General features: G+C 50.7%; 2 long non-coding RNA genes across 2 annotated transcripts in view; both read left to right on the top strand.

Annotated features, from left to right (window-relative positions):
• LOC101902700 (uncharacterized) overlaps positions 1-22,928 on the top strand; it is a 116,223-nt gene that overhangs the window by 38,669 nt on the left and 54,626 nt on the right. The window lies entirely within an intron of this gene.
• Positions 1,878-2,469, top strand: LOC132342779 (uncharacterized). The gene is made up of 2 exons (XR_009491265.1): positions 1,878-1,968; positions 2,197-2,469. It is a non-coding gene; the product is annotated as an uncharacterized lncRNA (long non-coding RNA).

Below are 22,928 nucleotides of genomic sequence, written 5' to 3'. Positions count from 1 at the left end.
ATGTAGAGATACACACACAGCCCGAGGTCTGCCTCACCCTGCCACCTGCGAGGTGGGTAGAGCTGGGTGAGTGGCTGAGCCCCCTGAGCCTCCAGATCCTCGCACATAAAATGGAAGGGGCCATACCCATCTCCCCCAAGACTGAAGGTTGAGACTGAAGGTGCCCCTGCCAGGTGCCACGTCCCAGCTGGGGGCCAGGGAAACCACCTTCCCTGCTAGCATTCTCAAACTCTGTGTTTTCATTCTAAACATGAGCCATGAAATAAAATGGATAAGAGCCTGTTCTGGATTACCTGGCTGGCCCTTTGGCATGAACAGTTGTGACCACATTTTGATGTCAGTGATTACAAGCAAGTTGGCACTTTAGAGTACTAATTTGATGGAGTCTATAAATGACTCAAAGCTATGGTTTTTTTCAGTAGTCGTGTATGAATGTGAGAGTTGGACCATAAAAAAGGCTGAGCACTAAAGAATTGATGTTTTTGAAATATGGTCCTGGAGAAGACTCTTGAGAGTCCCTTAGTCAGCAGGGAGGTCAAACCAGTCAATCCTAAAGGAAATCAACCCTGAATACTCATTAGTAAGGCTTCCCTGGTGGCTCAGTGGTAAAGAATCAACCTGCAGTGCAGGACACCCATGTTCGATCCCTGGGTCAGGAAGATCCCCTAAGGAGGGCATGGCAGCCCACTCCAGTATTCTTGCCTGGAGAATCCCCTGGACAGAGGAGCCTGGTGGGCTACAGTCCGTGGGATCACACAGGGTTGGACATGACTGAAGTGACTTCCACAGCACATACATTAGTAGGACTGGAGCTGAAACTCCAGGACTTTGGCCACCGGATGCAAAGAGCTGACTCATTAGAAAGACCCTGAGTCTGGGAAAGACTGAAGGCGGGAAGAGAAGGGGACGACAGAGGACGAGATGGTTGGATGGCATCACCGACTCAATGGACATGAGTTTGAGCAAACTCTGGGAGATAGTGAAAGACAGAGGAGCCTGGTGTGCTGCAGTCTGTGGGGTTGCAAAGAGTCAGACACACCTAAACGACTGAACAGCAGCAACAACAATCCTCTTTGGAACGGTCGCCTCCATCTCTCGCACCTGCACCAGTGCGCACAGAAAGCCACCAACACGACCAGGAGGTACCAAGGGGAAGCCAGGGGGACACCCCAGTCTTGGTAAAAGCACAAGCAGCCTGTCCGCAGGCAGTGAGAGAGGGAGCGGCTCTTTATTCGCTGGCCACCACTTTCTTGGTGAGGTGGCTTCTCCCTTAATAAAGACCGGAGCCCCTATCAGGCACACAGCCCCTCTCCACACAGCTACCTTCTCGGGGTCCTTGTACTGCCCCTCCCCTTACCCTTCAAGCTGGGGGGTAAGGCCCCTTCTCAGCTCCTGTTCCCGCCTCTGTGACCAACCCTGGGGCCCCACATGGTCCCACATCTCAGTGACAAGTCCCTCCGTCTTGTGGTACCCAGTTCGAGCGCGCATCTGCTCCTCCAACTGCAGGGCTGGTGGGGGCCAGGACGAGGGACTTCCCAGTGGTTGGGGGCTGGTGGTTCTTCTAGGCAAGTACAAGGGGAGCTTTGAGGTGAGGAGGACAGTAACCAAACCCGTGGTCATTATCGGCGTCATCGTCTGCAGGCCTGCTGGGTGCCTGACCGGAGGAGACCAGGGCAGAGCAGTGCTCACCCCATTCCTCACGGGAGATGCGGGGCCTCAGCGCAGGTCTAAGGCGATCTAGCTGTTAAATGACAGGTCAGAGTTTGACCCAGTTTGATCCCTGGGTTGGGAAGATCCCCTGGAGAAGGCAAAGGCTACCCATTCCAGTATTCTGCCCTAGAGAATTCCGTGGACTGTATCCATGGAGGCGCAAAGAATCGGACACAACTGAGTGAATTTCACTTCACTTGCCTGTGTGCCTCCATCTCTGCCCATGCAGACCAGCCTCTCAGCGACAAGAACAGTCTGGTGAGGCTGAGACATGGGGCTCATGTACCCTGTTGTCTTGAGGGGACTCGTAAGGAAGAGGGGGGTGGTCCCCAGGGTGCCTCCCTCACCCTAGCCAGCGGGGTGGACTTTCTCAAGCTCTTTGCTTCTCTGGAGACCGCCCTGCCTCGTTTGCTGAAAGTCCTCTCCACGTGCACCCTGAACCACCTTCAGAATCCTCGGGGCTCACAGCTGCCCGTCTCTCACCAGGCCGCGTGCACACCTCTGGGCCCCGAGCCCTGGCCAGCTGCCGGCTCTGAGCTGGGTCCCCTGTTCCTGGGAGAGCCGACGCCGACAGGGCCCACGGACACTGACGCGATGTCCTTGTGGTCCTGGCACCGTGTTGCTGTAGGACAAGGTCCGGCCTCAGGCCTCTGACCAGGAAGGCGTGTGTGCTGGGAGAGCCAGCTGCGAGACAGGGTTTAGGGGAAGGGAGGGGCTTTCTATCCTATTGCGATAAAATGTGTGGTGTTTTTTAACGTTTCCTTTACATGTTCATTATTGAATTTGGGGGGGGCGGGGCGGGAAATAGAACATTTTAGGGAAGGGGGAAAGAAAAGCACTCCTACACCCTCATTTGGAAATGACTCTTCTTTAATGGAGTCTAGGAATTTTTTCTCTACTGCTATAGAAATACATAAACACATACATCTCTTTCTTATGAAAGTGTGTATGGTCCACGAACCCTAGTTCTGGAATCACTTGAGAATTCATTAGAAATGCTGGCTCGTGGGCCTCACCCCAGATCCAGTAAACGAGAATGTGCGTTTTAGCAAGACCTCCAGTCATCTGAGGGTGTGGGGATTACCTGGCCGAATGGGACTTGATGGGGTGAATGTACCGTGAATCATTTCATTAATCCCCTTCTAATTCAAAAGTAGGCTCCGTCTAAGTGTTCGTGATTATATGCTGCAGTGTGGTGAAACATGCTGCAAAAATACTCTTTTGCAACCATCTTTGAGCAAATAGTAACAATAGTTCTCGTTGTTAGTTCTGTCTCGCGTCGGGGGCTCCTCCTTATGTGCCCAGCCGTGTTGAATGCTTTACAAGAGTCATCCCTCCCATCCTATGGTGGTCTGTGAAGAAGGGATGATTACAGCGTTTCAAATGATGACATTTCTGCTACACAGTATGGTAATGGTGATAGCACTTCTGGATGCTTTCTCTGTCCTAGAGGCGACAGTAACTGCTTCACTGTTTCTTTTCACTTAAACCCCAAACAATCATAATCAACAAGCGTTATTATTGACCTTCTTAAAAACCGAGGTAAAGCAGCACTCAGAGGTTAAGTATCTTGTCCAAGGTCACATATCAAGGCCGCAGCAGAATCCCAGTCCAGGCCCAGTTCTGCCCAGCTTCACTGCTCGCATTCTCCACATCAGGTGTGAAGAAGAGTTCGCTCATTGCTTCTGGTTCTTCAGTGTATCCTCGGGGCCTCTTCTCCCCATCAGTGCTGGGCTCTCAAGCTGGCTTCATGGGTGAATACACAGAGGGGCTTCTTGGCACTGCCTCCTGGGGGGTGGGCTCAGCGGAACAGGGTCTTTTTTTTTCCTCATCACCGCTCAGCACAGCAGAGCCGCAGGCCCCGGGATCCTCAGATGTTCGCACTCTGCGACCTCATGGCAAACATCCCAGGACTTTGCAGGGAACAATGGGCACTGAACTGCAGGTGACCCGGCCTGCTAATCGCTGCCTGCTTGCCAGCTAATCAGTGCCTCTTTGGGACACTGAATCCCAAATCCCTTTGGACTGGGTTGGGCCCTGGCAAGTAGTCACCTAGTTCAGGTGCCAGGGGCGAGGCAGGGGCTCATGTGTTCCAGAGCAGTCAAAGGCCACTTTCAGGGAAGCGGTCACGGGGTCCATCTCTCCCTGACTGGTCCTGGACGTCTACAGCCTTGTCCACAGCATGGAAGCGAATAGAAGCAGAGGAATTCAGGGGCAGCCTGTGGAGAAAAAGCTAAGTAACACTTGCAGACATACAGAAAATCGAAGCCTCTCACTCTCAGAGCCTCTGCAGAGGAGACCTCAGAAGCGCTTCCAGAGGAGGGTGTATGGACAGCAACCACCAGCACCCTCGCATCTACCACCACCTAGAGCCGCCGTGCTCACTAATACTGTGACCACCACCACCACAGCCTGTGCCGCCATCAGGACCAGTCCCCCTTCACCATCATCATCACCGGCAAGGTGACCACCCCCTCCATCATCATCATCACATCACCCCCATCACCTGTACCATCACCACTACCAGCATCACCTCCACCACCACCATCGCCCCCACCACCTCCATCACCCCCATCACCACCACCATCGCCCCCATCACCACCACCACCACCATCACCACTACCAGCATCACCTCCACCATCACCATCACCCCCATCACCACCATCACCTCCACCACCACCATCGCCCCCATCACCACCATCACCTCCACCACCACCATCGCCCCCATCACCACCATCACCTCCACCATCACCATCGCCCCCATCACCACCACCACCACCATCGCCTCCATCACCACCACCACCACCATCACCACTACCAGTATCACCTCCACCATCACCCCCATCACCACCATCACCTCCACCACCACCATCACCCCCATCACCACCATCACCTCCACCACCATCGCCCCCATCACCTCCACCACCACCATCGCCCCCATCACCACCATCACCTCCACCTCCACCACCACCATCGCCCCCATCACCTCCACCACCATCTCCACCCCCATCACCCCCATCACCTCCACCACCATCTCCACCCCCATCACCACCATCACCTCCACCACCATCTCCACCCCCATCACCACCATCACCTCCACCACCACCACCACCATCGCCCCCATCACCTCCACCACCATCTCCACCTCTATGACCACTGTCTCCATCACCACCAGCAGGGTCCCCGTAACTGCCACTGCTGTTGTCACCACAACTACCACCACCTCTACAATCATCACCAGCTCTGTTATCGCCACAAACACCACCTCAGCTGCAGCACCACCACCAGCGCTTTACCACCTCCGTCCCCACCACCATCCTGCTGCAGTTGCCAGAACAGCACCACCACGGCTGCCGCCGCCGCCGCCCTCACTCCCGTTTCCTAGGAAAGCAGCTTCGGGTAGTGTTTTGTCTTTTTTTAAAGCGCTGGTCTGAAAGTCAGACATATTTAGGATCTCTGCCATGAAGTACTATATATGTGAGTTTGGATGCTTAGTTGAAGTTGGAAACTCAGTTTTGCCAAAGGGAAAAACCGAGATAGTCATCTAACCAGCTCCTAGGACTGTGGCCCCTGCAGACCATTTTCTGTGTCTGGCACATGGGAACTTCATGGAAGGTCACTGTCATGACTATGATCATCACTCTGCCCGGCTTCCTTTCAGTGCACAGCTTCTCCTCCAGCACCCCTGCTTGAAGATGGATGGGGAGGCGACCGTTTATCCCTTCATCCCTGTTATCACCAGGCCCTGTAGGCTGCCTGATATCCCTTAAAAATACAGGTCTGGGTAAGTTCCAGGGTGGAATCAGCCATTTGGGTTTGAATCTGCACCTTCTTTGTAAACACCATCTGACCTTGAGGATCTCTCTAACCTCCCAGAGACTCCCTGACTCTTCTGGAAAAAATGGAGAAAGATCATTTCTTCCTTGAAGGCTTGCAAGCAGATTACATGAGATAAGATAGGGGAAACCCCACCAGATCCCCAGGCATAGAGGAGGCATTCAATACACAGAGTTGACTTTGTTTGCCTGATACTTTAGCTTCTAAGAAGGAATTATCAGGAAGTGGAAAATATGCCTTGCACGCCACAGCTTCCCAATGGGCAGGATAAGACGGAGTCTTCCTCTCCGTCCTCCTGGGGTGGCCGAGCCCTACACTCTGACCAGTTCCCTGGCCATACCGCTAAGGTCTAATAAAAGGTTACCTTTGCCCAGGCGCTTCAGTTCTAGGAAGCTGTTCAATGTTTGACTATATTTCTCCAAACTCATTTAAAAACAGTTCATCGGGTTAGTCCGGTTGAATTATTGCTCTTTGGGAGTTGTCCAAACCCTGAATTTCCTTCGCAGAGAGCTGGATTCTGTGCCATTCTTGGAATTCAACTCCTGGCCCCTCTCTGTGACCCCTGATCGCAAACACAGTGTAAATGACCTGCTGTCTCCTGCACCATGAGCGAACTCCCCGGCCTCCTGCTTGCAGAATGGAATCTATCCTCCCAGGCTCCCCAGAACAAGAGTGTTAGGCGAGCTCGTCCACGGCCCTCCTCCACTTCTAGAGCTGCCATGCCCTGGCAGATCAATAGTGCACGTTCATAGGTCCACGCTTAAAAATATTCAGTATATGCCTGGTCAGAGGAAGAAGGGGAAATAAGCCCTCATTCCATCCAGTCATGGTTGGTTCCCCCATAGCCCGTCTGAAATCGGCTCCACGTGCTCCGTGAAGCTCAGCAGGTCCCTCTGTGATGGTGGAACACGGACTGCACGCGCGAGGGCAAGGGAGGCCGATGACGAGTGGCGACCCGCAGAACTGAACACGCCAGAATCACTTTGGCAAACCTAGCGCCTGGCTTAGGGCGACCCAGGAGTCTCCCCACTCACGTTAGGACAGGCAGACTGCCTGCCAGTCTAGTAACGCTTCATGTTCAGGGTTTTCCTCCGGGCAGAATCCCCAGTTCAGCTACCAAGTGGGAGAGAAAGGACAAGGGAAGGAAAACTGAGTGGCTGACAGTCCACAGACTCCATTCGGAATAGTTCCAGATACCACCCCCTACTCTCCCGTTAGGGCTGGGCTAAGCCTCCTGATTTCCCATCGACCTGTTGACAGAATCAGATACTTCCTTTGGGCCAGTAGCCGCATGGGGTGCTCTATTGCCATCTGAGCCCCAGCAACCCTGACTGTGCTCTCCTTGTTTTTCACTCAATGCCACATTTTTAAGGACTTCACCTAGTGCCAATAGGCAGTCCACCAAATTTTTGCTAACTGCTGGTGATACAGTACTCCATAATGCACCCCGCTGTCTTATACACCCCTCTTTCCTCAACTGTGGATCCCTCAGTTGCCTCCCTTGCCCAGGAACCACAGGTACCCAGGACATCCCCTTTGTTCTCTCTGATGAACCCAAGTGAGGGTTCTTCGAGATACTCCCAAAGTTGAACTGTAGATGCTAGCTAATGCTCACAGATTCTCAGTCTCAGGAAACTCTCTTTAGGATGGCCTCACCAAGTTCCCCATCTCGCTTGGCATTACACTGGGCGACCCTTGGAATTATCCAGCTTTCTCTTCCTTGCTTATCTGATGAAAGATAGATCTCGTTAGGTTTGAGTTGGTTTCTCTGAAGACTCGTGAATGGAACGCCTCTCCTTGCTCTAGCCACTGGGATTTCTTTCTGCCTCTGCGAGTTGCTCGTCACATCCTTTGCCCATTTGTATTGCATGTTATGGTGCCTTTCCTGTTAACTGACAAGTCTCCTTCACGCATCCTATGCTGGTTCTTAGTCCGTTCGGGGCATTGTGAATATTGTGCTGTCATTTGTATATTTGTATTTTTTTAGCATCATCTTTGCTATCCTTTATTAAAAAGAAATCCTCAGTTTTTAAATGATCAAAATCATCCTTTTTTTTTTTTCCCCCTTAGACTTTGAGGGTTTAGGTCTTGTTTAGAAATTTTTCTCAACCGCTAAGTCATAAAAATATTCTTCTCAATTTTCTTTGTTAACCTTATCACTTTGCCTCTCATTTAATCCCTTATTCATCTGGATTCTACCTTTGTATAATAGAGGGATACAGATTTTATTTTTCCCCATATGGCCAGTTCCTCCATCCCGTCTACTAAATAATCATTGCTGATGATTTATAAACTGTGTTAATCATATTTCAAGTCCTCATTTATAATAGGCGCTGTTCGTGGGTCTCTGTTCTTGAGCCAGTACCACACTGATTTTATTATTATGGTTTTGTAGTATGTCAGTATTTTGTGGGCTGTAGCCCTTTCCCATTTCTTCTTTTCCATGGTTGACCTAGCTTTCCAGGGAGCTCTGCTCTCCTGTATCCATTTTTGCATAATAGTTCTATGTTTCACAACAGTTAAGTCCTGAAAAAAGTAAACGCAGCTGGGGTTTTGATTATGAATTGCATCGCATCGGGTCTGCTTTCCGTCCTTTAAACAGAGAGACGTGTCTGCTTCTCAGGTGTGGAGGCTGGGTCGCAGAGGAGCGCTCGCCCCGCACTTCTTAGGTCAGGTTGAAGAGCAGGACTGGGCTGGAGGAGGTGGCTCTCCCTTGACCTGCGTGCCCCGGGAGGGAGTCCGGGTGGCCACAGAGCTGGTCTGGGCAGTGTTGTTAATGCCTGATCTCTTCTAGAATCCTGACTGCTCAGGAAACCATGCCTCAGGGCTCAGATTCCCCGCCGCACCCCCCCAAGCTCCCCCCCACCCCGTTGAAGTTTGCGGCTTCTTGGCTGGGAGCCTGTTCCCTTCCCCAAATGTTTGTTAGTGTAATGGTTTTTTATGGCACTTTATGGAAAAATGAAGGAGGGAGGGAGATGACTGTACTCTGCAAACCAGCCCGTCTTTAACCTTCGTTTACTGGAATTTGAGTCTTCTGCCTACCTTGTTAGCAGGAAAAAACTTCAAAAATATTTTTTTCCATCCAAACCCACAACTGGAATGTTCTTTACCTCTTAACTCGGGCCAGGACAAGGGTGGCCCAGGCCCTGAAAAGCAGCCTGTTATTTACCAGAGCTGCACAGCAGCCTTTGCACAACATTTACAACTGCAGTTATCTGGGGGGCTGGGCAGGCGAGAGTCAGAGGGTGGAGGACACGCAGACTTGATCCCAGCGGCAGGGTTGGGGTCTCATGCCTCGCCGCCCTGAGCCCCTTTCTCCAGTTTTAAAACAGTCATACCCAGGAAGCCCTTGAGTTCGAGAGGAGCCCTGTGGGCGAAGACCGTTTCTCCGCTTCTGGAAAAGGGAGCCCGCAGGCCCGCGGCACAGCCTGTCTCCGATAAAGGGTGGGAATTCGGTTGGAGGGACCAAACCCAGGTCCTCCAGAAATGTCATGTTTTTCTTAGAACTCAGGCCTATATTACACACAAATTGAGATTATCTCGGACAATTATCTGAAATTAACTGTGGTTTTCAAATGAAAAACATTTAGAGGAGGATCAGATAAGAAGGAGGCCTATTTATAATACTTGCCACGGGGGGCAAGGGGGGAAGCGAAAACACAAGAGCAGGAGCGAGGACCATCACAAAACGCCACGAAAGGTACCGCAGGCCCCGTGTGCCCGGGGGCCACCACCCCTGCACCAGCCCCTCAGCGGCAGCAGAAAGGAAGACTTACCCTGATTAGCTGTTCCCTGATCATTTCTTAGAGAATCTTCTGTTCCAGAAAGAAATGCTGGCTTTCTGTCTCATTCTCGAACACAGCCAGACCTGGGTCCAGAACCACTCAGTCTGGCCCAAGTCAGAGGTCTGTTCAGAGGGTCTGAAATATGAACCAGTGATTTCTGGCTCTGAAGTGGTTATTTCCAGGCTGGGACCCTCCTGGAAGGGTTACTAGAATTAGGAGAGCCAGGGCGGAAGCTCTGTCTGTCTGGAAGATAGCATGAGAAAATACTACGGCCTGTGTGGTTCCCCAGACACACAAAGAAAGCACGTGAGGGGCCCGCCAACATCTGCACTCTGCCCTTCAAGAGGGCGGCTCGGCAAGGCTGCTGTTATCCCCGTTTTACAGGTGAGGACATTGAGGCTCAAAAAGATCACCTGGCTAGAGAAAAAAAACAGGTTAGAATTTGAAGCAGGCCTGAGTTCAGAATTCACAGTCTTGAGGGCCACACCACGTGATTGCCGTACAACCGTTTCCTCCCCGACTCCCTTGGCCTCTGCACACGATGCCTAGGAGAAGCTTTTCCAAGAGGCAGAGAGGAGGATGGAGGGACGTGTGTTTTGAGGGGAGAAATGTGTTCCCCGGGGGGAAAAAACCTTCTTGAGGCGGGCAGAGACAATGGTTAAAGTAGGGTGCTGGCTGGGGGCCGGGCGGGATTTTGCACTCCTGTAAGCAGAGGAGCCCCTGCTTTTCCTCCTCACACGGAGACCCGCCAAGCACTGGGGCCTCCAGGACTGCAGTGTTTGAGCTGCCCCCACCCTCTACCCCACGGAGACACAGGTTGGCAAAGAATAAAGGATCCCAAACACCACAGACAGCCCCATGGGGAATATGTAACCCACATACTTCCAGTCGCTCTGGCATGGACGAATTCCTTGCTCCACCTTTGTTCCTGGCCAGGAGGAAACGGCATGAAATGAAGGGCAGTTTTTGTAACCTCTTTCGGCTCTAAACCATGTTTCCTGTGCACTTAGCAGGCCTTAATGGAAACCAAACAGGTTTCTCAGGCCTGTCGATTCCCAGCGCCCCGAGTCAGGCACCAACGTGGTTGAGAAAGCTGCACCAACAAAAACATTCTTCAAAAATATCACAGCACCACATGAAGTGACCGTCGCTAATTCAAAGAGGCAGACGTATTTCTTAAAGGTTGAAAAGAGGCGAGTCTTTCACAAGATTCTAGCTCAAGGCCACGTTTGCAAAAGTATAATCATGCCCTAGCAAGATTTTGTTTATCTGGCCATTAAAAAAAAAAACTTTTTTAAACAACTTTTACTTTTGGCTCTCTGTATAAGAACTGTTTTTCCAGCTGTATAGTCTGAGGAGGCTAGGAGAGGTCTGGTTTGGATATATGTGTGTATACACACACACACACACACACACACACACACGTACATATATTTTTTTTTCTTTTTTTTCAGAATAGAAGGAAAGTTTCTTATACAATTTTGCTTGGGCTAAACTGCATACAGAGCAGTTTATTTATACTGTTTTATCGCACACCTGTTTGGATATGGGGCTGTTTTCTGGTATTTAAACAGACCATTTCTTGCCAGTGGCTTTATCTGCAGTCTCATGCTTTTGCTGCAAATGTTTTTTATTAACTCAGAGAGCAACACCAATTGCTCCATGAACATTTCTAGTGAGACTAAAATAACCTAATTGTTACTTACTTCCAACATGTTATCATTGAGGAACTTTATCCCAGGAATGTATTTAAAATATGGTAAAGGCCCTTTCACTGTACTTAAGGGGGAAAGGAAAGGATGGCAAAGATTAAAAAAAATAATAAAGTCCTTTAATAAAAGCACTTTTTAAGCCACCTGCTTCTTTTGAGCTGGTATTTTAGGGAGGAGGGGAAGCAAGACCATTCAAGATTGTAGTGGGCTGGTTTACCCGCTCTCGAAGTTCTGGGGTGGCAGCCTTAGATTTGAGTGAAGGACCAACTCCACTTAAGTAACCTTCTGGGATTGATTTAAACTCCAGTCGCCTCTCCCAGTAAGATGTGGGTCATAGTGGCTGACCAGTGATGAGATAATTTAACTTAGCACGCAGCTATCGAATTGCTGTTGTGGAATAGCCTTGTGCTAGGTCCTGCGGCGCAAAGATGAGTGAGACCATGCCTTCGTTTCCAGGAATCCGCAGTCCACAGTCCAGCCCGTGATTGGACTCCATTCACTGTGGAGCGAATCTGAATATTTATGTGTAGATTGGGGAATAGCTAAATCCCAGTTGGCGCTAGTGGTGAAGGATTCAGCTGCCAATGCAGGAGACGTAAGAGACACGGGTTTGATCCCTGGGTGGGGAAGATGCCCTGGAGGAGGGCGTGGCAATTCACTCCAGTTTTCTTGCCTGGAGAATCCCATGGACAGAAGAACCTGGTGGGCTACAGTTCATAGCGTCTCAAGGAGTCAGACATGACTGAAGTGGCTGAGCACACACCCAAGCAAGTCCAAACTTAGTCTGTAGCATAGAGATTTGAGTGTTTGTGCAAAGGGGTTAATTTTATCCTGCAGTTTAAAAAAAAAAAAAAAGATTGGAATACCACCTTACCTAACTGTATTAATCTTCTATTGCTGGGTAACAAATTTCCCCCCCTCAAATCTGGTGGTTGACAACAGTCAACACCTGTTATCTCGCAGTTGCTGTGGGTTAGGAGCTCAAGTGTGGCTTCGCTGGGCGCCTTTGCTCTAAAGCGCCTCCTGAGGCCTCAGTGCAGATGTTCCTGTAGTTTGGTCTGAAAGTTCCAATGAAGGGAGCTCTTCCAAGTTCAACTGCATGGCTTTGACACCGCTCAGCCCTTGCAGGCTGCTGCACTTGGGGCCTCAGTTCCTTGCTGGCTGTTGGCTAGGGGGCACTCCGACTTCTTGGCACGTGGGCATGTTCCTAGGGCAGTGCAGAAAGCGGCAGCCGACTTCCCCTGGAGAGGCAGAGAGTAAGAGAGAGTGAGCCAGGCAGAAGCGCATCATCTTCACAGCCTCGTCTTTTTACAAAATGCACTATTTATTTATGCTGTGCTGGGTCTTCACTGCTGTGCACAGGCTTTCTCTAGTTGCAGCGAAAGGGGGCTACTCTCTCTAGCTGCGGGCCACAGACCTCATTGAGGTGGCTTCTCTTGTTGCGGAACATAGGCTCTGGGGCCCGGGTTCAGGAGTTGTGGTGTGTGGGCTTAGTTGCGCTCCAACACGTGGTCAGGGATTGGACCCATGTCCCCTGTATTGGCAGGTGGATTCTTAACCACTGAACCACCAAAGAAGTCCCACAACCTCACCTCGAAAGTAGTATCTATCCATCCCCGCTCCTGAACCTGTTAGTTAGGAGTCGGCCGGTAGGTCCAGCCCACGCTCATGGGAGTGAATGGCACAAGGACATGAGCTATCAAGAGGCAGGGGTCACTGGGGAGCACGCTGGGGGCTGCTAACCACCTGGCTAGAGACCAGAATGGGTGTGGACCTGAGCCTCAGCTGTGTCCCAGCATAACGTGGCTGGTTCCAGAGAGTCTCAGCTCCTGACCCGGCCGGGGAACCTCACACACTGCTGCATTAGCAACTTCTGCTACGTTGACAGGGGCAGGCTGGTGGGACCCAGCCACAGCGGCCCTTCCTCAGCCGTTTCACGGCAGCGTCTTCAAAGAGGAGCCATCAAGACAGCTGGCAGCTCCCAGGCTGTCCCGAGATGGTAGAGTTCAGGTGACACAGCCCCTGCCTCAGCGTCTAGTTCGGGTGACACAGCCCCCTGCCTCAGCGTCTGGGGTTTTCTCCATCTCCCTTCTTGTCAGCATGCACTTCGGATTTTTCTTTCGGAGCTTTGCTAGTGGAACGGGGGTCACGAGCTCTCTTAGAGCTTCCCTGGTGGCTCAGGTGGTAAAGAATCTGCCCACAATGCAGGAAACCCAGGCTCGATCCCTGGGTCAGGAAGATCTCTTGGAAAAGGAAGTGGCAACCCACTCCAGTATTCTTGCCTGCAGAATTCCCTGGACAGAGGAGCCTGGCAGGCTACAGTCCATGGGGTCGCAAAGAGTCGGACACGACTTGTGACTAATACACACAGAATCACTCTTACAGCCACAGGCTGGTGTGAGGATTAACGGCAAGAAAAGCTAACACGTACGGATTTGGGATCTCCCAGGCGCCAGTCTCTCTACACTCCAAAACTTGTCCCTGCTTTTATGAAATTCAACTATAGCAAAGAAGAGAAATACTCACTGTCAAACTACAGAATTATTAGACAAATAATCATAAGGGAAAGTATGAGCATGGGATGGACAGACTGATCAGAATTGGCTGATTCTAATCAGAGCTGCTGGAAACCCATTCCAGCTCTGGAAGTCCTCTGCAGCGCCAGGCAAGAAACCTTGAGTTGCTCAATTATGTAGAAGTAGAGAGTGGGCAGGGGCAGTGGTCCAGAGATGGCCAAGTTGGCCAGAGCGTGGCACTGGGGGCTCAGAGCCATAGTGAAGCATAAACAACTACAAAAGTAGTTCAGAATTTTAACTAGTATGGGCACAGTAGTGGGCCCAAGTTCACTGTCTAGGGTCGATGCTGAACTCGGGCACTGTGGAAGGACTTGAACTTGCCCAGAGGTTAGGAAGGGCTTCAGTGAGTAACAGACTCTTGTCTATACCTGGAGGATAAATAGAGATTAACCATCAAAGGGAAAAGAAACAGTTTGAACACCAGGGAGACAGCATAAAGACTCAGAAGTGAAGAAGGTGTGATACATTCAGAGAGTCAAGGCAACTGTGAAGTAAAAGTGGTTCAGTCGTGTCCGACTCTTCGTGACCCCATGGACTGTACATTTCATGGAATTCTCCAGGCCAGCATACTGGAGTGGGTAGCCTTTCCCTTCTCCAGGGGATCTTCCCAACCCAGGGATCAAACCCAGGTCTCCTGCATTGCAGGTGGATTCCTTAGCAGCTGAGCCACCAGGGAAGCCCATGGCAAGTGTGGTGACGCTAGAAGCACAGAGAACAAGACAGAGATCGGGGTCACCTGTGGGTCATGTGAAGGATTTGTGCTTTGACTTGACGGGCATTGTACCATCCTCTGTGCATCCTGAAAGCTCACTCTGGCTGAAGAGCCCAGCACAGCTTAGCATTCCTATCATTGTTACTTCCCCCTGGTTTCCACTGCCATTGCAAACCCAGAGGTACAAATGGGTAACGAACACGCGGGTTCTGGCTGGCTGCCCTGCTGGGGAGGGAACACAAACAAAGTTCCTGGACCTTTGGATTCTCCCCAGCCAAGTGTGGGTTCAAGTCCTCAGAAGCAGACAGGCAGTAACAGCAAACCCATCCCCCTGGTTTGAGCAATATTTTAAAGATATCAGCATGACCACAACTGACTTCTTGGGATGGAGGTCCTAAAAATTGTCAGTTGAGGCGGTTAAGGTGGAAATGGAGCGGTCTTTAAAGATGTTGTGATTCTTCCTGCCTGCTGTGAAAATATCCAAGCCCCCTCTTTCCTAACCAAATCCAAATATTTTCTTGTGGATCCAAACATAGAAACATCCCTCAGAGGGCAGGATAGTCATTGGGAAGACAAGCCTCAGAGTGAGCATTTGTTTGAGAACCACCTACCCAAACAGCTCAGCTCACTTAATGACCCTGCAACTCGATTTCTTCCTCTGTCATATTGGAATAAGGTCAGTATCCACCTCACAGCATTGTCACGAGGAGAGGAGTGTGTGAGCTCACAGTAGGTGAACTCCTTAGAACGGTGCCCACAAGTGTTGCTCAAAAATTAGTAATTTGACGCAGACATAGAAAACAAGCCTATGGTTACCAAAGGGAAAAGGGAGTGGGGGAGGAGGGGTAAAGTAGGAGATTGGGATCAACATGCACACACGACTATATATAAGATAGATTACCGGTGAGGACTGTGTAGCACAGGTAACTGTTTCGTTATAACCTGCAAGAGAAGAATCTGGAAAGGAATATACATATGTGTATATATATATACACACACGTGTGCTAAGTCTCTTCAGTCGTGTCTGACTCTTTGCAAACCTGTGGACCATAGGCCCTCCAGGCTCCTCTTTCTATGGGATTCTCCAGGCAAACATAGTGATGTGGGTTGCCATGCCCTCCTCCAGGGGATCTGCCCAACCCAGGGGCTGAACCTGCATCTCCTGTGCCTCCCGCTTTGCAGGCTAAGTCCAGGGTGGGGGGAGCCTATATATATAACCTATATATATATATATAGCATTTCTCTTCTTTGCTTCTTTGCTGTGTATGATACACGTATTTAAAGTGAAAGTATTAGTCGCTCAGTCTTATCCAACTCTTTGTGAGCCCGCAGACTATAGCCACCAGGCTTCTCTGTCTGTGGGATTCTCCAGGCAACAATACTGGAGTGGGTTGCCGTTCCCTCCTCCAGGGGATCTTCCCGACCCAGGGATTGAACCTGGGTCTCCCACATTGCAGGCGGATTCTTTACCATCTGAGCCAGCAGGAAAGCAATATACATATTTTACATATATATATAATATGTATATATACCCAGTTTGATATTTATCTGTTTAGTTTTGTCTGTGCTGGGTCTTTGCTGCTGCTCGGGCTTCTCTCTAGCTGTGGCGAGTGGAGGCTCCACTTAGTTGCGGTGTGTGGGCTTCTCGTCACTGCGGGTTCTCTGGTTGCAGAGCACAGGCTCTAGGCCCCGTGGGCTTCAGTACCTGCAGTACTTGGGCTCAGTAGCTGCAGAGCACAGCGCTAGAGCGCAAGCTCAGGAGTCGTGGTGCACGGGCTTTGCTGCCCCGTGACATGCGGGATCTTCCCAGATCCACGATTGAACCAGTGTCCCCTGCATTGGCAGGCAGATTCTCAACCACTGGACCACCAGGGAAGGCCTGTATTTATTTATATATAAATGTAAAACTGAATCACTGTGCTATATACCTGAAACTAACACTATATTGTAAATCAGCTATACTTCAATTTTTTAAAAATAGCAGTTTAAAAACATACCTGCCTCTGGTTAGCTATATTGCATAATAAATAACCACAAAAATCTCAATTTTTGTTGCAAAAATAAGCATTCGTTTGACTCACAGGAAGTGTGGGTTGGCTAGAATGGGCCGATTAAGGCTGAGTGGCAGGAGGGGCCCTGCTGACCATGCCTGGGCTCACTCACACTTCTGGGGTCACCTGTAGTGTCAGCTTGATTGCACCGCTTGTCTGTCCTCCTCCTCCTGGGAGATTTGTAGGCACATCCGGTCATGAGCTTTCTTTCATGGTCATGGCAGAAACACACAAGAGCAGAGAGGAAAGCATGGGATATTGTAAGGCCTGGGCTTGAAACTGGTTGTCCTGTCATTTTATTGGCAAAGTAAGATGCATGGCTGAACAGAAAGTCAAGGGCAGGGAAATTCATGCCCCTCTTTTAGTGGAAGGAACTGTAAAGTCACCGCAGGACAAAGCACGAGATAAAGACAAAGGCAAAAAGTCAAAAGCATTTATCTTGGGACATCAGAGACTGGCCTGGGGCCTGTGAAGCAGAAAAGCAGAGGACACAGAACTTGAGTTTAACCTGAAGGATCAGTCAGTTCAGTCTCTGAGTCTTGTCCTACTCTTTGTGACCCAGCACGCAGGTCGCATGAACTGCAGCACGCCAGGCCTCCCTGTCCATCACCAACTCCCAGGGTCCACCCAAACCCATGTCCATTGAGTCGGTGATGCCATCCAACCATCTCATCCTCTATCCTCCCCTTTTCCTCCTGCCCTCAATCTTTCCCAGCATCAGGGTCTTTTCAAGTGAGTCAGCTCTTCGCATCAGGTGGCCAAAGTATTGGAGTTCAGCTTCAACATCAGTCCTTCCAATGAACACCCAGGATTGATCTCCTTTAGGATGGACTGGTTTGATCTTCTCACAGTCCAAGGGACTCTCAAGAGTCTTCTCCAACACCACAGTTCAAAAGCATCAATTCTTTGGCACTCAGCTTTCTTTATAGTCCAACTCTCACATCCATACATGACTACTGGGAAAACAATAGCCTTGACTAGATGGACCTTTGTTGACAAAGTAATGTCTCTGCTTTTTAATATGCTGTCTAGGTTGGTCATAACTTTCCTTCCAAGGAGTAAGCGTTGGATAAGTAAGGATTATAAGAAGGAAGAGAGAGATGGTGGCATTCTTGGTGCGAAAGGCACATAAACAAGGATGGGGACTGGGTCGGGAGGGAGGAAGTAATTTATGCCGTGGGAGATGAAGCACGAATACAAAGACTACCGAAAGATTCAGGGCCTGAATGTCTGTCTAAGTGTAGGGCTTTAACCTAGTGGGTGACAGTGTAGAATTCTTAAGTGGATAGTGCCAAAGAGAAAGCACGCTGCTCTAGGACCCTGCTTCTCCAAGTGGCAGCCACAGCCCAGCACACAGCGTCACCTGGGAGTGGCTCAGATGGCAGAGTCTCAGGCCGTTCCCCACAACTGCTGAACTGGAGTCTCATTTTCCCAGGATTCCCAGGTCATTCTGATGCACGTTCTAGTTTGAGAGACACTGCTCTAGAAGATCAATCTCAGTGAATTAAAATGCACTGAGATCACCAGCAAAGTGGCAGAGTAAGAGTCTTCTGCAATTTCTAGCATGAACCTCTGAGCATCTTATCTGTGGTGACGAGAGACACGGGAAGAGACAAATGTGGATGAAGAATCAAGACTCGATGCCTGCGAAGACGGAGTAGACAGAGCACAGGACACACAGGAGTTGGGCGACTGAGCTGAGAATGCTGGCACCAGGGTGGAGGCGGGAAGGTCGGTGGGGGTGGGGTGGGGGGGTGCCAGGAAGAGGAGGGGTGAGGAGTGACATTCTAGACGTTCTTGTCTTGGAAGACTGGGGCGAAAGGTTGAATGTGTCCCTCATGAGGGAAGGACCATTCTTAGGGTCTCCATCTCATTTTCAGGGCCTGGAGCAATACCTGGCACAGAGTCAGCACTCAGAATATCCTTGTTAAATAAGTGTGTGTGTGTGTGTGTGTGTGTGTGTGTGTGTGTGTGTATGTGTGTGTGTATATATATATAGCTGGGAGAGATTTGTACCAAGGCAGCAGCTGAAGGTCTTGGAAGAGGTCAGTTAGCCAAGATGGGCAGCGTGGAGCACGGTGCCCTAGCCCAGGCCAAGGACCACCCACAGCTCCCCTCAGGAGCTTGTGAGAAACGCCATCTCCTGGAGCCCACCCAAGCCCCGCCCATCCCACCCATCCCCACCGTCTCGGTGAAATCTGAGCATTAACCAAGCTGCCTCAGAGATTCTGAGGTTTTCTCAAGCTCCAGGACCCTAATTCTAAAGACCAAGAAATGCAATGACAGGAAGACTTCAGATCCAAATGTGGACAGTGCCCACCACAAAGAGACCAGGAGTGGGGAAGGGAGGCATAGAAATGAACCCAAAGCAAAATTGGTTGTAAAAAGCCACAGTCCATCGGGAGCTCCTCAGGGGTCACGTGCCTCGGTTTCCCCAGTCAGTCCACGGTGTTGTTTATTTCACCCCCTGGGGATAAAGGTCTCCATCAGTTTGCTGCCTGGCATAGAAAGCCCTGTTTCACTCTCTTCCGAGCACAGAAAGGAATGGACCTTTCTGAAACGTATTGGACACGCACTGATTAAGCTCCCAGTATAGACAAAGACTTGCCCCGTGGCCAAGGGTATAGAGATTCCTAACAGACAGTCCCCCTCCTGGAAGCCTTCGTTGCCGGGCGTGCTGAGCGGCAGTCAAGAGAAGGTGTATGCAAGGGTGGCTGGGCACCCAGGAGGACTGAAGCAAGCCTCCTCAGGATCTGGGAGGGCTTCTCGGGGGCAGTGAGTGGCACACCAGGAATAATCAGGAGTCTGTCCAATGGACAAGGAGGCCCACATATTTCCAGGCAGAGGGAAGGCGTGGGAAAGAGAACAGAGACCCTGAAGTCCCAGGGGGCGTTTGTCCGGGCTGCTGGATGTTTGTCCGGGAGCAGGATGGGCAGGTGAGGCTGGAGAAGAGGCTCAGAACTGCCCATTGACGGCCATCAAGGTGGCTCAAGGGTGGGACCTCGGGGTGGGGTGGGGGGGTTCCCCTCCCTCCTGTGCTGCCAGGGCCTCCCGCCTGCTCCGTGGAGGGCATCACCCGCAGAGAGGGTGTGCGCGGAGCAAGTCCCGGCACCCACCCTCTGACTCACTCTTGGCCCTCGGAGTGCCAGCCTGTGCCGAGAAGCCCAGAGCCGCTAGAAAAGCTGCTGGGAAGTGAGGCCTGGGCCAGGCCAGCCCGCTCCGCCCTCTCCTCCCCGCACGGAGGCTAGGCCAGGCAGCAGGGGAAAGGGAAGAGGCAGGCCAGGGAGGCTGGTGGGGGCCAGGGGACCACTGGTAAAAAACAGGGAGGCCACCTCGCATGATGAAGGGACTTGGCGATCCTGCGGTGTGATGAGGGCAAAGCTGGCCGCCCACCCCGACCTCCCAGCCTGTCACCCAGCCTCTCATCCAGAGTCTCCAGTCATCAAATGAGAATAAAGGAGATTGACTTACACAAGGTTCTTTGGGTTGACTGAAAGGTCCGGACCAGAGGTCAGCAAAGTACTGCCCAGGGCCACACCTGGCCACACCTGCTCACATGCCAGACAACCACTGCATCAGAAACCACGGGGCCCACGGAGCCTAGAGGGTTTACCATCCGGCCCTTTAGAGAGGACGTTTGTTGAGCCCTGGGCTGGTCTGATGTCACTCTAACCGATTTGAAACAGTTGGTCCATGGGGGGAGGAGCCTAGAGGTTAATAGAGTCTCCTGGGTCATGGGATGCAGGCGGTCCGGACTACACTTTGAGAAACTCTGGTGGAGTTCTATCTCTGGGAAGGCAGGGGCCAAGGCCGGGCAGGCAGGCTTCTTTCCTGAGGCCCTGAGCCAGGCCATGAGGCCTCTGCAGGATGCCTGCTCAGCTCCAGCCAAGGGCTAGCAAAGGAGCCATACAGGCCACGCTGGCCCTTGTTAGCTTGTGGCTATTAGGGCAGGAGACTTAAAAATTAGTGGAGCTGCCTGTGGCCCCACCCCTCTCTTAAAGGCTTTTACCTGATTGAGCCAAGCCCTGGAGAGCCAGATACAGTAAGTCCCCTACATAGGAACCTTCAAGTTGCAAACTTTCGAAGATGCAAACATGTGTTCGAATGTCCGATGAGTAATTTAGATCATGCGTCTGGCATGTGTTGTCACATGCCTGTTCCTCTACAAGTGCCTGTGCTTTTGTGTACTTTACTGTACAGTCCTGTACAGAGCACAGTATCTTTATTTCAAGCCCAGGATGTCCAGAAGCAAGTGTAAAAGCAGCAGTATATCGCCAGTTGTGTACCAAGGCTGACTTTGTTGGACTTAATGTATTGGACTGGGACTTCCCTCATGCTCCAGTAGCCAAGACCTAATGCTCCCCATGCAGGGGACCTGGTTTGGTTTGGGAGCTAGATCCCAAATGCCGCAACTGAAGATCCTGCAACGCCACACTGAAAGTTGAAGAGCCTGTGTGCCACAACCAAGACCCAGTGCAGCCAGATAAATTTTTTTTAATTGGACTTACAAGCGCACTCCTGGAACAGAACTCATTGGTATGTAGGGGACTTGCTGTAAGTTCTTCAAAGTCATCGGACTTGGGACCGTATTATATCTTCAGAAGCCCTTCACTTTTGACATGTATTCTGTTGGCCAGGGACAAGCCACCAGTTCTGCCTACACTCAAAAAAAAAGGGATTGATGACAGTGGGAATCGGGAGGGTCCTCCCTAGGGTCTGTCACCACAGCCGGGGAAGGTGTTTCCCACTGAGACCCGATGGATGAATGTGACCCAGTCAAGTGAAGCCTGGTTGGAACAGAGTTCTAGGAGGAGGGAACAGCATGTGCAAGGGCCCTGAGGAGGAAGGGCAGTGTTGCACAGCTGAAAATGTTCAGTTTGGCCAAATGGTGTTTCTTATTCTTGGCTGTACATTACCTAGAGAACTCAAAAATGTGTTGTTTTCGAGAATTATTTAAACCAATACGATTCCAAAGTTCTCGACTTAGGGCCAGGCAACCATCTTGCTGGTTTGTTTGTTTTCCCTAAAACCTCCCCAGTTATTGCTGAGTGGGACAGGGGTTAGAGGTTGCCCAGAGGTAGGGAACAGAGAGATAAGTCCATGTGAGCACAGATCAAAAGTGTTCAGTGAAGAGAGGCCAGGAATAGCTCATTGCTGTTTTCATAATGGCGATGTCATCCTAAGTGTCAGTTTAAGGAAATCAGATCCATGGAATATAGAACTGTGGTTCTGTATTCCACAGAGAAGACTCTGGAGAGTTCCTTGGACAGCAGTGAGATCAAACTAGCCAATCCTAAAGGAAATCGACCCTGAATGTTCATTGGAAGGATTGATGCTAAAGCTGAGGCTCCAGTACTTTGGCCACCTGATGCAAAGAGCCAGCTCATTGGAAAAGACCCTGATGCTGGGAAAGATTGAAGGCAGGAGGAGAAGGGGAGGACAGCGGATGAGATGGTTGGATGGCATCATTGACTCAATGGGCATGAGTTTGAGCAAACTCTGGGAGATAGAGAAGGACAGGGAAGCCTGGCGTGCTGCATCCATGGGGTCACAAAGAGTCAGACATGACTGAGCGACTGAACAACAGTAGAAAGCAGCATTTCCTTTGGACCAACACAGTTAAACTTGAATCGGAGTCGCACACAGCAAGATTTGGCTCCACTTGGCCAAGGTGCATCATGGCCGTGTCTCTTTTTAAAGCAGCCAATCAAAATGTAGTCAGGTTTTCTTTAAGTCCCCATTTGATGCAGGAAGCAGTGCTGGAGATAAAAGATCTTCAGGCACCTTGGATGTGACATTCTGACTTCATAGCCGTTGGCACGTACTGCTTTCCAGCCGTGTGTCAAGTGATGCATCGGGTGTAATTGTGTATAATACTGTATTTAAAACACACGACAGCACAACAGGGGCACAAGGAAGATGTCAATCCCTGTGTCACGGATGAAGAAGGGGAGCCTCGCCAAGTCCCTGGTAGCAGACAAGGAAGCAGACAGGAAAGCGCAGAGACCAGACATGGACAGAGTTGGCTCTTGGCAAACCCCGCCCCCTTTCTCCTGACCACTGTGAACCTGGGGAAGTTGCTCAGCCCTTTTAAGCCCCAAATCGCCATTCATTAAGTGGATAATACTGTTACCAACCTTCCAGGGTGGACGGGCCTTCCAGGGTTTTTTTTTTTTTTTTTTTTTTTGTCCCTGGAACGGACAAAACCAGGCAGCCTTGCTCTGTCCTGGGAAGAAGTGTTGCCCTCTGCCTTTGCTCTTCTTCCAGCTGCCGGCAGGTAGCGAGGAGAAATTTTCCCACTCCTGAAATCCCAAGTCCAAGTCCAGGGCACTTTGCTGTTAGTGAAGGGGAAACACGTTCATTTTAGCAGTGCTATGAAGGAAGATCCTCATGTAGGGAAAGAGAGGATGATTACTGAGGTACCTCCAGGAAGTGGAAATGTGTTTTGTTTTTTCATCCTTAAGTGTTCCATTTAGAAATCAAGTAATCTCAAAGACTTAAGATTGGAAAATGGCTGGATGTCCCCCTCCCGCATTTCTCTTCTA

The sequence above is a fragment of the Bos taurus genome, chromosome 18 (assembly GCF_002263795.3).
Source record: "Bos taurus isolate L1 Dominette 01449 registration number 42190680 breed Hereford chromosome 18, ARS-UCD2.0, whole genome shotgun sequence".
Lineage (NCBI taxonomy): Eukaryota > Metazoa > Chordata > Mammalia > Artiodactyla > Bovidae > Bos > Bos taurus.
Note: the sequence above shows the minus strand (reverse complement) of the source record. Positions and strands in the feature narration are given on the sequence as shown.